Here is a 14,729-nt window from a genome sequence, read left to right on the forward strand (position 1 = left end):
CCAGAGCCTTCCTTCCCTTTATAATAATAAAGACACGGCAACAAGTCATTAAAAGCAGCTCATTGGTAATTCTTATGGTTGTAAACTTACTCTACCATGTATCATCAAAATGTCAAACACTTACATAATGGATGCTATTAGTCATTTTCTGTTGTCTTCTCTGTGTTGGATAAAATTAAAAATATTTGATTATGAAGCAGGTACAATTTCAATGCAGGTATTGAAATATTTTGAAAAAGAATGCTTCCCAACACTATGCTTTTTCTGTTTTTACTGCCTGGAGATTCTTTATTCCTTCTAGTGAAGGTGGCTTATTCTTACTTTAAAAATGAGAATGTTATTCACAAGATCTAACCATATTGTTTTTAATTAAATAGCATTACCAAAGGGGTGTACCTGCTATTAATTAAAATAATATAAAAATTTTAAGGTTCTAGTGGTAATGTATTAGAATTTTTAATTAAGACCAAGTTCACCAGTGTTAAAAACAACAACAACAAAAAAACTACAAAGTAGTGCTGCCAGTAGTGGCACCTCAAAGTTTTAATTAAAGTGAATTAGCCACTCTGGCAATATTGTTAAATTCAAAACAATATTAGTAACTTTAGATTTATTTGTAAATAACAAATGTCATTTCTAAAGAGAGCACAAGTCCAAGCTCTCTCACTATCAGCAGAGGAAGCAAAGCATCCATGAACACCAAACATATAAATGTAATGCAGAGAACTGTTGTTTTTTAAACTGAAAAAATTTCCTATAAAGAAAATCCCCCAACCTTCAACTAAAAGATCTGAAACCAATATCTAACATAAATTGCATTTTAATAAGACAAAACAGAAAACATTAAGTGAAATAACACAATAAAAGAATGTATTCCAGAATTACTATTAAAATTAAAGTATATAAAGAAGAATCACAGTTTCTATAGCATCACTTGAATCAAAAAAAAAAAAAAAAAAAAAAAAAAAATACTAATTCACCCCCTCCTAATTGCATCTATGAAATCTCTTTTTGAATTTACATATTTCCAAATAAATGATCCTTTAACACTGATTAAATGATATATAAATACAAACTTTTTTTGAAAATCAGCATTACCAACTAGTGGTGGTATTCTAATAGAAATGCATCACTCCTAGAGCTTCTCATTAATACAAAAATTCAAATTAACGAGTCTTTAAGTAATGCATATCACACAGAAAAATGTGAAACTTGCTTATTGTGAGTTGTTCAGATTGCTGCATACAAAATGTTTAATTATTTGTGTAGTGTTCTAATGAGAGATTGTTGAAGCTAAACATAAAAAAGGCACTGATAGTGGATGGAATCTATCCAATTATATTAAGGAAGGCAGTAAAGGAGGTAAGCAAACCCTTAAAAAGTATAGATCAATGTTGGAAAAAAGTTGTGAGGTAGGATTAAATTTGAAAGTGTCTGCAATTCTGCCCAGACACAATAGGAGGGAGTACATGATGACAGCCTTGTCAAATAAATACATGTGTGTGTTGGGGTAACAAAGAATAAGAACAGGTGCATGTGTACTTGAATATACACCAATGCTAGTAGTATAGTAAATAAATTTGATGAATTTGAAGTGCTGGTCAAGAGCAGATATTGTTGAGATATCAGAGACATGGTGTCATACTGATATAAGCAATGCAGAATTGGAATTTGGGGAGTACGTGTACAGAAAGGATACACAAGGTGGGAAGGAAGGAGGGTTATGAAGTTAGTTAAGAAACAAAATCTAAGGAAGTGCTTCCAGTTGACATAGATGGTTGAGTCAGTTTGATGTGATGTAAGCACTGGGAATGCAAAAATAAGAGGAGCATGTTATACACCTAGAAGGAAGTAAGCAAACCCTTAGCCATAATTATGAGAGTATCCTTGAACTCAGAGGAAGTCCCTAGAGACTGGAGATGTGGAAATGTATCCACAATTTACAGATGGATCTAAGGGTGACAAACTTCTGTTCTGGGGAAAATAATGGAGTCACTGGTTAAAGATGCATTGCAGAATCATCTAGACAACTGTAGTAATAATCAGATACAGCATGTGTTAGTTAGTCTAGAATCTAGAAAAGATGGGCTGAGAAATGGCAACTGAATTTTAACAAATGCAAAGTACTGCATTTGTCAATGTTTGTAACCCCAGAGAAATGTACCAACTGTGCGGTACTACCCTTAGTGTGGTAGAAAATGAAAAAGACCTGGGAGTAATTGTGCATTCAGATATGAAATTTTCTGAGCAGTGCAGACAAGCTGTATATCAATCAATGATATACATGAATTTTTCTAGTAAGGAAAAGGAGGTGATTATCCCTTTGTATCAGGCAATGGTCAGGCCACGCTTTGAGTACTGTGTACAGGTCTGGAGACCTCATTTTAGGAAGGATGTAGAGTTGCTTGAGTGAGTACAGAGAAGGGCAACAAGATTGGTAAGGGGCACAAAGTGATCCTCTTATGAAGAAAGGTTAAGTTCCACAAATTGCAGCATCTGGAGACTAGGTACCTGCGAGGTGATCTGATTGAGGTGTATAAGGCCTTGAATGGGTTGAGCAGGTTCAATTCTGATGGGATTCTTCCTCTTGCTCAGATTACAAACCTAAGGGGGACATAAATTGAAATTGAGGAAAGACAGTTATAGATGTGCAGATTGTCTTTGGCCAGCAGATAGTTGATTGCTGGAACAAACTTCCATCTGTTGTTGTGGAAGTTGATGGCTTAAATAAATTCAAGGAGGAACTGGACAGACATTTAGAGGGAATGGATGTGTGAAATGGTTTTTTTTTTTTGTCTGATGCTACATAAGCTTGCTTTCTTGCATCACATGCCTCTATTATGACTTAACTATAAATAGATCGTCTTTGGATTCAGGGGAGGTCCCTATGGACTGGAGATGTGCAAATGTATCCCCAATTCACAAAGAGGTGATCAAAAGGTAACATGAGTAATTACAGATCTGTTAGCTTTCAGGGAATATAAGGGAATAACTGGGTAAAGAAGTAATACAGAACCACCTAGGCAAGCACATGTATGCAGGGTACTTCTTGCGCAGTACTCAATATTCATTGAGGAATGTCCAAGTACTTGAAGTAGTATACAACATACAGAGTATGGGAATCGAATAAAGAAATGTAGATACTATTGCTTGGATGGTATCTGTTAAATGCCAAAAAAAAAAAAAAAAAAAAGTTTATTTTCTTGTAAATTCATAGTATATCAAAATTTAAAACAAAAAATATACAATCATTCTTTTAATAGATTATTATTGGGGAAAGGTACATAGAAGGATTTGACTTCATTTCAAAATTTAAATATGTGGCATTTATCAGACACCATATTAGCAGCAGAGGGTTAACTTGAATGGTTTGAATGGTTTGAGCATGCTCAATGCTGATTGGATTCTTCCTCTTGCTCAGAATAATCACCTGAGAGGGCATAAATTCAAAATGAGGAAAGACAGTTATAGGATAGATGAGCGGAAGTTTGTCTTTAGCCAGTGGGTGGTTAGTTGGTGGACCAGACTTCCATCTTTTGTTGTGGAAGTTGATAGCCTAAATAAATTTAAGGCTGAGCTGGACAGGTTTTGGAACGAACGGAGGAGTACAATGGGAGCAGTTTTTTTTTTTTTTTTTTGGCTGATGCTGCTTGCTGCACATAAGCTTGCTTTCTTGCATCATATGCCTCTACTAATGCTAAATGCCGAAGGGTAAGAACTACAAGAAATTCATAGCAGAACGTTGGTTGTTTACTATTTTTATTAGCCATATGGTGCAAGGAAGGCTGAGGCTTATGCTACACCAGCCAAAAAAACTTCTGAGTTATTCTGTGTATGTGTGTGAGAGAGTTTGTTGTTGTTGTTTGTTGTTTGGTTTTTAGGAGCATTAGCAACTAAGGCCATATTGCTCCGAGGATATGCGGTGGTCATTCCCTGACCTTTCTGCATCCTCCGTATTTGGTGGTCACGGGCTCGAACCCCGGTCTAATCAAGAAGCGTGTGCTACGCACTGCTGCTCTTGCCCACCTGGCTACGGAGGCGCCTATGTGAGAGAGAGAGAGAGAAGTAGGAATCACCAAGAAAGAGAAGAATGATGTCCAGCTTAGGACCCTGGGTGTGCCAAGCCCATATTCACCAGATGTAAGCCCCTTGGCAAATGAAACAATGTTTTATTTTGAGTTGTTTTTATTAAAATATTATGGGCTTGGCACACCCAGGGTACTGAGCTGAATATCATCATTCTTCTCTATCTTGGTGATTCCCTTCTACTTTTGTCTCTCTCTCTCTCTCTCTCTCTCTCTCTCTCTCTCTCTCTCTCTCTCTCTCTCTCTCTCTCAATCTCTCTCTCAATCTCTCTCTCAATCTCTCTCTCTCAGGGTAACCCAAATTTTTTTTTTTTTTTTTTTTGGCTGGTGTAGAATAAGCCTTGGGCTTCCTTGCACCATATGGCTGATGATAATAATAATTTGCCCAAACCATCTTTAAATTCACAGTTTATTCCAAAAAGCCATTACTCTCTGGCTTAAAGCTAAATTCTGTACACCAGTTCTGCAACCATCCTTCTCCAATTTAAATGCACACCTCCTTGTGTGTGACATCCATGATGGAGTAAGGATGGCATCTGCATTTAACTTACTCAGCCCGTTTAAAACCTTAAACACTTGAATCAGGTTTACCTCACAAGTGCGTAATCAAGAAGATTTTCAGGAAGATTTTTGGACACTACACTTTACAGCTAAGCCTTTTTTTGGTAAAGTACCAACCCTGTTGTTCCCCTGATTAATCATTTCTTCTCAGCACTCATTCCAAGAGATCCACATCCTTTCTAAAAAGAAGGCTCCAGACTTTTATGTAGCACTTAAGATGTGGACTAACCATTGCTTTATACAATGGGATAATCACCTCATTGTCCTTACTGTCAAAATCATAGTTATTTGTAAATCAGAATGTTTGTTGTCAGAAACATAGCTGTCTTAGTGGCCTGTCTGCACTCTCATAGAACTTCAAGCTGGCCCGTACAATTACCCCTAGGTCTTTTTCATTCTCCACTACTCGAGTGTAGTACCATCCAAATGGTATGGAATTACAGCTTCTCGAATGCAATACTTTGCATTTACATACCTTTACATTAGCCTCAATTATAGCCCATCTTAATAATTTATCCAGATATTATTGGAGTAGATTGCCTTGATTACTATCATTAACAACCAGGCCAATTTTTGTACCATTAGCAAACTTAGACATGATGTACCTTCATCAATATCATTAATAAATATTGAAAATTGTAAGTGGACAAACTCTGTCTTCTGCCGGACATCCCCTAATGCCACATTGCTCTGATTTATAAAGCAGTCATTCATTCATGTGGCACAGCATCAAAAGCTTTAATGAAACTGGAGTATATGATGCCAAAATTATTTCTGCATCCAGTTCCTTTGTGACTATCTCATACTATCTAATCAGATTGGCCAGACAAGGTCTCCAATTAAATCTATGCTTTGCTGCCATATAACTGCATTGCTGTCACAATGACCTAGTATTACTTCTTTAAACACTGACTCCACTATTTTCTCTGGGACAGAAGCCAAGTTTAGATATATAATTAATTACTTCACTCTTTGATCCCCATTGTGAAAAATAAATTTGCTCCTCTCCAGCTTGTAGAGATCTTCCCTAAATTCAAAATATACTTCTGATGCACTCTTCAGTATTTCAGTTCATTTTCTCTCTCATCTTGCAATTCACATCAAAAGATATACACTCATTTCATTGCATCTACAAATGAAAAATATGTAATCCAAAAATCATTTTGGTTTAGTTTGTGTGTGTGTGTGTGTGTGTGTGTGTGTGTGTGTGTGTGTGTAAGAGAGAGAGCACGCTATCAGGATATATGTAAAGAAAGAAACCTGTCAAAAGTTTATGAGCAGAGTACTCCCACATTCTCTATAAAGATAGGCTTACATATGAAAAAATAGACTTAACTTTGTGAAGGGTCTAAAAAAAAAAAAAAAAAAAAAAAAAGGGAGATTAACTGAGAAGGCGTGCAAAATGCAGAAGAGGCTTCAAATGTGGCTTGAAGAGTAAAAACTAGAGAGAGAGATTTGAATGAAAAAAAAAGAGTGAAATGAATGAAGGTGGCATATTCTTGTTGACAAGAGAAGCAAAATTCTGGTGGTATAAATGTAAACTTAACGGAAGTACTGTAGACTGGATCTCAGAAACCTTACCGTTAGTCAACAAATAATTGACTATTAAATAAATTAGTTAAGCAGGGGTAGTGAGGTTGAGGCAGATGGCAAAATTCAAGAAGTAACAGGAATGGTGCTTACAAACAGGGTAGACAATGAGAGTACTCATAAAGGGTATTTTTTTTTTCTTTTTTTTTTGCAGATGCAGCAGACATTTCGCTACTTTATATCATTTGGCATCCTAAATCTAATTCATTTAGCTTTAATGCTTAAAAATAGCAACACAGAGTTAGTTTGTTTCTTTCCTTTATTATTAAGCAAAATGTTGTCTTACCAATCTGACTACATGGCATGCTTGAAAAGGAAATGGATATAAAAAAATAATTTTGACATCATATACTCTTCAGTATATGATGTAAAAATTATTTTTGGCATTGCCTATTCTAAACACATTACATGCCACACACTTTGAGTTGAGTAATGTTCAGCAGGAACTGCTTAATTTGGGTGCAAATTCACATGAGTTTGCATCATTCACAGAGATTTTAGTAAAGCTTTTGAACCTTGTACGACATGAAAGACTGCTATAAATATTGGAGCAGTGTGGCACAAGGACAAGTTCCTGCTATGGATAATGGGATGGCTGAGTGGCAGAAGGCAGACAACAGTTATTAATGGTCACTGCTTTTTGTGGACTAATATTATTAGTGGAATCCTCAAAGTTCAGGGCTGGACTGTTTATTGTTTTCAGTATTTATGAATGATACTGATGAGGCATATTAAGTTTAATGTTTGCAGATGATATGAAGGTTGGCAGGGTGGTTAATGCCAGAAATTAGGGCACGGTGTTGCAACAAGACTTAGAAAAAATTAGCCAGATAAGCTGAGAATTAGCAAATGAGATTTCACACTGAAAAACGGCAAGGTACTGCATAAAAGAAGCAGTAATCCATTAACATATTAACTGGTTGGTACTGTACTGCATTCAGGGTAGTAGAGAAATTAAAAGACCTCAGAGTAATTGTAGTCTGACATGAATTTCCTGAGCAGTGCAGACAGACTTCTACGATATATGTCATTGGGTTCTGTCAACAACATACAGGAATTTTACCAGTAAGGGTAGAGCAGTGACTGTCCTGAGGTATAAAGCAATGGTTAGGCTGCATCTTGAATACTGCATACAGGTCTGGAAGCTTCATTTTAGAAATGGTATGGATCTGTTGGAATGGGTGCAAAAGAAGAGTAACAAAATTAGCCAAAGACACAAAAGTATCCTTGGCTAATCTTGTGACAGTTAAGAGATTTCTGTTCTGCAAACTGCAGTATCTGGAAACTAGGAACCTGCGAGGAAACTGGCTGAAATGTTTTAAGGCCTTCAGTGGATTGAGTAAATTAAACACATAGCATCCTAACTCTTGCTGAGATGACACACATAAGGGGCATAAATTTAAATTTAAAAAAGATGGTTGTGGGATAGACATGAAAAAATTTGCTTTCAACCAGGGAGTAATTGATTTTTGGAACAAACTCCCATCTGGTGTTATAGAGGTGGGCTATTTAAATAAATTTAAGGAAGAATTAGATAAATTATTGGAGGGGATGGGCAGGTGACGTGGGAAGTTTTTTTTTTTTTTTATTTTTGCTATTGCTGTGTAAGCTTGCTTCCTTGTATCATTTCAAAGATTTTGTACTTTCAAAGTTTCGGACATAATATAAACATTGTGTATTTCAGTGAAGACAAAATTCTGTGATTACAACTGTATGTTAACAGTATTTTTTAAAATTTTTATTACTATTTTCTCCCCTCTGTTTAGAGTAGGCAGAAAAAAATAGTAATAAAAATAAAGTGCCAATCTACTTCAAAAATGTGATGTTTTGCTATAAATGGATGCCATTCAACATACTCTATTGTACAATATTATTATATTTAACCCCAGATGCTCACATCTGATGAGTATGGGCTTGGCACACTCAGGGTCCTGAGCTGGATATCATCATTCTTCTCTTCCTTGGTAATTCCTTTCTACTTTTGACTCACTCACTCTCACTCTCAGGGCAAGTTAGATTTTTTTTTTTTTTTTTTTTTTTTGGCCAGTGCAGCATAAGTCACAGGCTTCCTTGCACCATATGGCTAATAATAATAATATATCGCTTTCAAAAATATAATAAATGGAATACAATTAAAACAGTCTAATGCAATATGTCCATCGAATCGATTTTATTTTGTTGTTACTTAGATTCAAAAAATCTTGAAATTTATTAGAAAATTGTTAATTTTTGTTTCAACTCGCTTTGTTCTTAAGTAATATAGCTGGATGCCATTTCACCAGGGAATAAAACCCTAAGAATAACATGACGGATGATATATTCTAAAAATTGGAGGGAACGCTCATTCTCCATCTCATGAAATATAATTATCGGATAAACTGCGTCAAAAACTTTGGAAAAAATAATCTAAAGCTTTCGGCTTGGCAATTATACAGATCTAAGAATGTAAAACCTAATAACAAATGCCGGAGTTCATTTCAGCATCACATTACATCATTCCGCCCATTAAACAAAAATTAATCAAAAAATTAAGTAAAGTAGAAACTGCAGATTGCAACTACTCGAGAGATGCTGGTTCCGAACCTTCTGTTAAGAACCTACCGGTCGGTGACTACGAGAAATTGGGACCAACTGATTTATCTCGTGCAGTCATATATATATATATATCAAATACTACTAAAATATACTAAAAACAAAAATGAGTATCAGAATATCTGTCAGCTTGGGACGACAATTACTATATATATATGTGTGTGTGTTATATTTCTACGGCTTCCAATATAAATTAGCAAAGCATATTAGAAAATCAGGTTAAAATGTATACATCTATTTGTAATCCATTAAAAAAAAAGTATATCTACAATTAAATTACAAACTTAAACTTACAGAGTTATCAAAAGTAGTAGTTCCCACTTAATTACACAAACCACGAACATGGAGCAATTATTAGAAGTTAAATTTCGCGCCTACTTCTAGAGACAAATTGACAGCTTCACAGCGACCTCTATTAATCTATTAGGACTTACGGTACATAATCAGTTTTTAGGTAATTTTGATTACCTATAGTAATTTATTTTTATATTTAAATATTATGATAATCTTTATTATGCTCAGCGAACAGTTAACCATTACTGCAAAAAACGGTAATAGTTAAAAGCTCCTGCTCGTTCACAAATTACATACACGCACAGAACTTATCAAAAAAAAAAAAAAAAAACCCTTTCCGCTCCTTATGACAACCGAAACTAAGAAATCTGAAAGGAAAATAACAATTCATATTTCGCTTTCACATACTCTAGGTTAATGGTGAAATTTAAACGTATCTCGAAGTCAGTCACTGTCGGGGGTATAGGAGAGTGAAGATTACAAGAGCATGGTTATTACGGGGCACCCTTTTCGAAAATCCCGGAGATGGAGAGTAGAATTTGCGATTACTCCCCTGATCTCTGCAAATGAGCAAATTCGATTTATAGACCTTCATGCAATTTTCAAATGGGACTTGTGTGTGTATGTAGGAGAGAGAATTTCGTAGTTTTTAGGTGAGATCACTAACGGATAGCGATGAAATACTATTGTCCGTCGACGAACGAGCGATTTCCCCCTCGGACCTGGACCGCGGTCTCTTTTAACAAAAATCGCAATTTATCTGGAATAACAACGGAAACAAAACGGTACAGAGGGACTTTATTCAAAAATGGCAACATAGCACTGGCTGCCATGATACAGATGCATCACTGCCAAAGATGGAACAAAGGGAAGAAGTGGTCCTCAGTAGGAGATATGGCCACCCCTAATGTCGATGCAGGCTTTCCACCACCTGTCCATACTTAGAACAATGTTGTTGGTAAGTTCTTGCGGTAATGTCGTCCATTCCTCTATCAACGCTATCTTCAGCTAGTGAACATTTTCTGGTGGGTGTGAACGTGTCGCTAGGCGTCTCCCCAGAGCGTCCCAAACGTGTTCGATGGGATTTAGATCGGCGGAAGACCGGGCAGGCCAATCCATACGAACAATGTCCTCACTTTCCAAAAGCACAAAAGCATATCAACAGCTGCAGTGCAATTGGGGTGTGGCGTTATCATCCATAAACACGAACTCGGAGACAGCGGCATCTCGTAACAGACGCACATGGGGGAGGATTACCTCAGTACAATAGCGTGCACCGGTTACAGTACCGACTTCCAGTATCTGGAGTTGTGTACGTCCATCCAAGACAACGCCTCCCCAGACGAGAACATGTCGACCGCCATATCATATCGATTCCTTTCAGTGATGTTTGCGGGGTGATACCGTGTGCCAAACTCTCGCCAGATCAGCTGATGTCCAGAATCGCTGCTGAGACTAAATTTACTCATATTTCGCTTTCACATACTCTAGGTTAATGGTGAAATTTAACCGTACCTCGAAGTCAGTAACGGTCGGGGGGGGGGGGGTATGGGAGAGCGAAGATTACAAGAGCATGTTTATTAGGGGGCAACCTTTTCGAAAATCCCAAAGATGGAGCAGAATAGTACCTTAAATAAAGATTTTGTGGATGTAACCTTTAGAAATAGTGTTGGTCCTTAAGTTTTGCACGCCAGTGTACTACTAGATTACTCGTGGCGAATATTTCGACAAACAATTTCTGAGAAGCAGCAAAGATTAATATCGAAGTAACCGCTCCCTCGGCTCCCTTCGCTGCTAAATGTCAATCGGACGGACTCGGATAATAAAATGACCAAAATGCAATTTGATTATTTTTTACATGTATCACTACAATCTGCTGCCTCTTTATTAGGTACAGCCCTGTTGTGCACATAAATGGTTTGTCCCACAACGTTGCAAGTTACATGCCCACAGTTGTGGATATAAATGTAACAGAACAAACTTTGCAAGGAAGACGGAGAGGCTTATGCTGGACCAGCCAAAAAATAATTTCTGAATAACCCTGAGAGAGAGAGAGAGAGAGAGAGAGAGAGAGAGAGAGAGAGAGAGAGAGAGAGAGAGAGAGAAGAATGATGATATCCAGCTCGGGACTCTGGGTGTGCCAAACCCATACTCACCAGATATGAGCCCCTGGGGTTAAGCGTACAAACCGCAGCAAGAATGGGAAAAAGGAGTGATCTAACGGACTTCGAACGTCGCATGGTAGTAGGTGCAAGACGTGCTGGACAAAGCATCTCTGAAACGGCAGTTCTTCTTAACTTTTTCACGCATCACAGTTTCAAAGGTGTATCGAGAATGGTGCAACGAACAGAAAACATCTTCTCAACGGCACTCCTGTGGAAGAAAATCGCTTGTTGATGAAGCGGTCAGAGAAGGATGGCTAGAATTGTGCAAGCAAACAGACGGGCTACAATGACTCACATTACTTCAGAATACAACCTTGGTGCGCAGAGCAAAATATCGCAACGGACCACTAGTCGCACTTTGTCGCCAATGGGCTACATCAGTCGACGGCTACATTGCGTACCTTTGTTATCAATGAAGAACAAGAGAGCACGCCTCCTGCGGGCACACCAATACCAGCACTGGACTATCGAGTATTGGAAAACAGTTGCTTGGTCTGACGAGTCGAAGTTCCTGGTGCATCATGTTGATGGAAGGCTCAGAATTTGGGGAAAAAAAACATGAATCCATGGACCCGTTATGTCTGACGAGTACTGTGAAAGGTGGTGGGGGCAGTGTTATGGTGTGGGGAATGTTTTCTTGGCACACGTTGGTCCATTGATACCCATAGATTAACATCTGAATGCCACATCGTACCTAAACATCGTTGCTGACCAAGTGCATCCGTTCGTGTTGACAGTTTATCCTCAATTAGATGGTTACTTCCAGCAGGATAATGCGCCGGTGCACAAAGCCTGAATCACTATGGAATGGTTCCAGGAACATGAAAATGACTTTTCTTTGGTGCAGTGGCCTGCTCAGTTGCCAGATTACACAACCTCTCCCATCTTGCAGCTGCTGATAATCATCTCCCTTTGAGCAACAATTTTTTTTTTATTTCATTCAGCAAATTTCGAAATCTCTGTAGAAACTTACTCCGAATCAGCCACCTCACATCCGTGTGTAATATCAGATCTGGTTCATTTTCATTGAGTTGCATTTTGAAAATCTCCTTTGAAGAGATTGTCCTCTGATGGAATTCGCGATTTTGAAAGCTATGTCCCTAACACTTTTAGTATTTAATCTTTTGCTGGCTACCACTTGTTGGTGGATGATACAGTGGTAACTCAAAATATTTGGGAATTCGGCACCCTTTTGGCACAAGGCGATGAATCTGTTAAGATGCCCCGTCATTGTTTGAACTCCATCTGTTGTTACTGATACGAACTTAAATAGTGGTAAATTAATTTTTTTTCAATAAAATTTTTGAATGTGTTAAATATATCAAGACCTCTAGTTCTTTCTTTTAACGAAATCCATACGAACAAAAACGAGCAATTGAGCTGTATCACTGACGTCTGTAAATTCATCTAGTTGTTAAGAAAAGGACACACAATTAGCAATATGAGCACGCAATTGTTCGCTCACATTTTTACTCATTTTTTCAATGCATTGCATCACAGTATTTCGAGATAATTGCAGATCTTGAAGAGCACTTTTAATTTCACTTTTGTTCTTAAAATTTTCAAAAAGAGAATCTGTTATTTCTAAAAATGCGTCTTTGATGAATTGACCATCAGAAAATGGTTTGTATTTTTTTCAAGAAGATTACTCACTTTAAATGATGCTACAATTACTGCTTTAGATTGTAAATTAGGTGTCACGAAGAAATTTTGTTGTGGGAATAATCTACATTAAAGTTCTTTTAATTTATTTTTTCAAAGGTCACTATTAGGCAGAAAATCCTATTGGCATTTACCATGGAGTGCGTTGAAGTGCCTTTCTAAATTTCGTTTTTTGGGTATAGCCACGAAAGCGTTGTAAATCAAACATTTTTTTTTTTTTTTATCATTACAAAAAAGTATTCTAGTTCCCACTCTTGATGAAATTGATACGTTTTACTCTTTACTCTTTTTCGTAGTATCATTTTAAATCAAATCAAATGAATGTATAAGTACTGTACAGTTATTAATATTAAGTTAGCTAAATAAGAATTCGACACATACACTATGCTCCCCACAACGAACTGCGTGAATTTTCACTAGACAAGCCTAGCGGCTGCGCGGTGACAAGAGTAGTCACGTGGTTCGACGGGCTTGTAATAATCTTAAGCAGTGGGGCGCTTAATAATAATAAAACATTCAGATTTTGACTAATCTATTTATTATTATTATTAGCCATATGGTGCAAGGAAGCCTGAGGCTTCTGCTGCAACAGGCAAAAAAGAAAAACTTTCTGAATTACCCTGAGAGAGAAAACGAGTCAGAAGTAGAAGGGAATCACCAAGAAAGGGAAGAATAATAATATGCAGCTCATGATCCTGGATGTGCCAAGCCCATGCTCACTAGATGTGAGCCCCTGTGGATCTTTTTTTATATATATTTAAAATTCGTCGTGATCGGCCTAAATTAAAGCCGCGATCGACTTGTTGGCCACCCTTGATATACAGGAATTTTTCTAGCAGGGATTAGGAGGTGATTATCCCCTTGTATAAGGCAATGGTCAAGCCACACCTTGAGTACTGTATACAGGTCTGGAGGCCTCATTTTAAGAAGAATGTAGAACTGTTGGAATGAGTACAGAGAAGGGCAACAAGATTAGTGAATGGAACAAAGGGTTGCTCTTACGAAGAAAGGCTTAATTTTTGCAAATTACAGTGTCTGGAGACGAGGAACCTGCGAGGTAATTTGATTGAAGTGTATAAAGCCTTGAATGGTTTGAGCATGCTCAATGCTGATGGGATTCTTCCTCTTGCTTAGAATTTTAATCTATGAATTTTTTAATCTATTTGAATTTATGCCCTCTCACGCGAGAGGGCATAAATTCAAATTGAGGAAAGACAGTTGTAGGATAGATATGCGGAAGTTTCCTTTAGCCATCGGGTGGGTGATTGCTGCAACAAACTTCCATCTGTCGCTATAGAAGTTGATAGCTTAAACAGATTCAAGGCAGAACTAGACAAACATTTGTAGCAAGTGGATGGGTGACATGAGAAGGGTGTGTGTGTGTGTGTGTGTGTGTGTGTGTGTGTGTGTGTGTGTGTGTGTGTGTGTGTGTGTGTTTGGCTGATCCTATATAAACTTGCTTTCTTGCCTCATGTGCCCTTGCTAATGCTAATGCTAATATCGTTTTTTAAAATATATTGTAACGCTTCAGATGGAGTAATATTGTATTTAATCTAAATTTGAAATACTGTTAAGTTCTTCAGTAATGCTAAACAATCAATATTAGATGCATTACGATCAATGTCACTTAATTTAATATTTGTAAAATATTAAATGAGGTAAACTCCTCTTATTATTTTACAAATATTAATATCAACGTAGAACGTATTGAGTATTACAGCTCTGATTCATACTATCAAACTACTTAATTTGATATGTAAATCGTTACAAAGATTTAAGA

General features: G+C 37.1%; 1 protein-coding gene across 1 annotated transcript in view; it reads right to left on the reverse strand.

Moving 5' to 3' along the window:
* The window catches only part of Cdc7 (Cdc7 kinase), a 66,085-nt gene extending 56,861 nt beyond the window's left edge, over positions 1 to 9,224 (reverse strand). The window contains exon 1 of the mRNA XM_090369872.1: positions 9,123 to 9,224. The gene's annotated coding sequence lies outside the window, so the exon portion shown is untranslated. The remainder of the gene's footprint in view (positions 1 to 9,122) is intronic.
* Positions 9,225 to 14,729: the final 5,505 nt, after the last annotated feature.

Source organism: Mastigoproctus giganteus, chromosome 3, assembly GCF_048544385.1.
Source record: "Mastigoproctus giganteus isolate SK-2022 chromosome 3, ASM4854438v1, whole genome shotgun sequence".
NCBI classification, from domain to species: Eukaryota; Metazoa; Arthropoda; class Arachnida; order Uropygi; family Thelyphonidae; genus Mastigoproctus; species Mastigoproctus giganteus.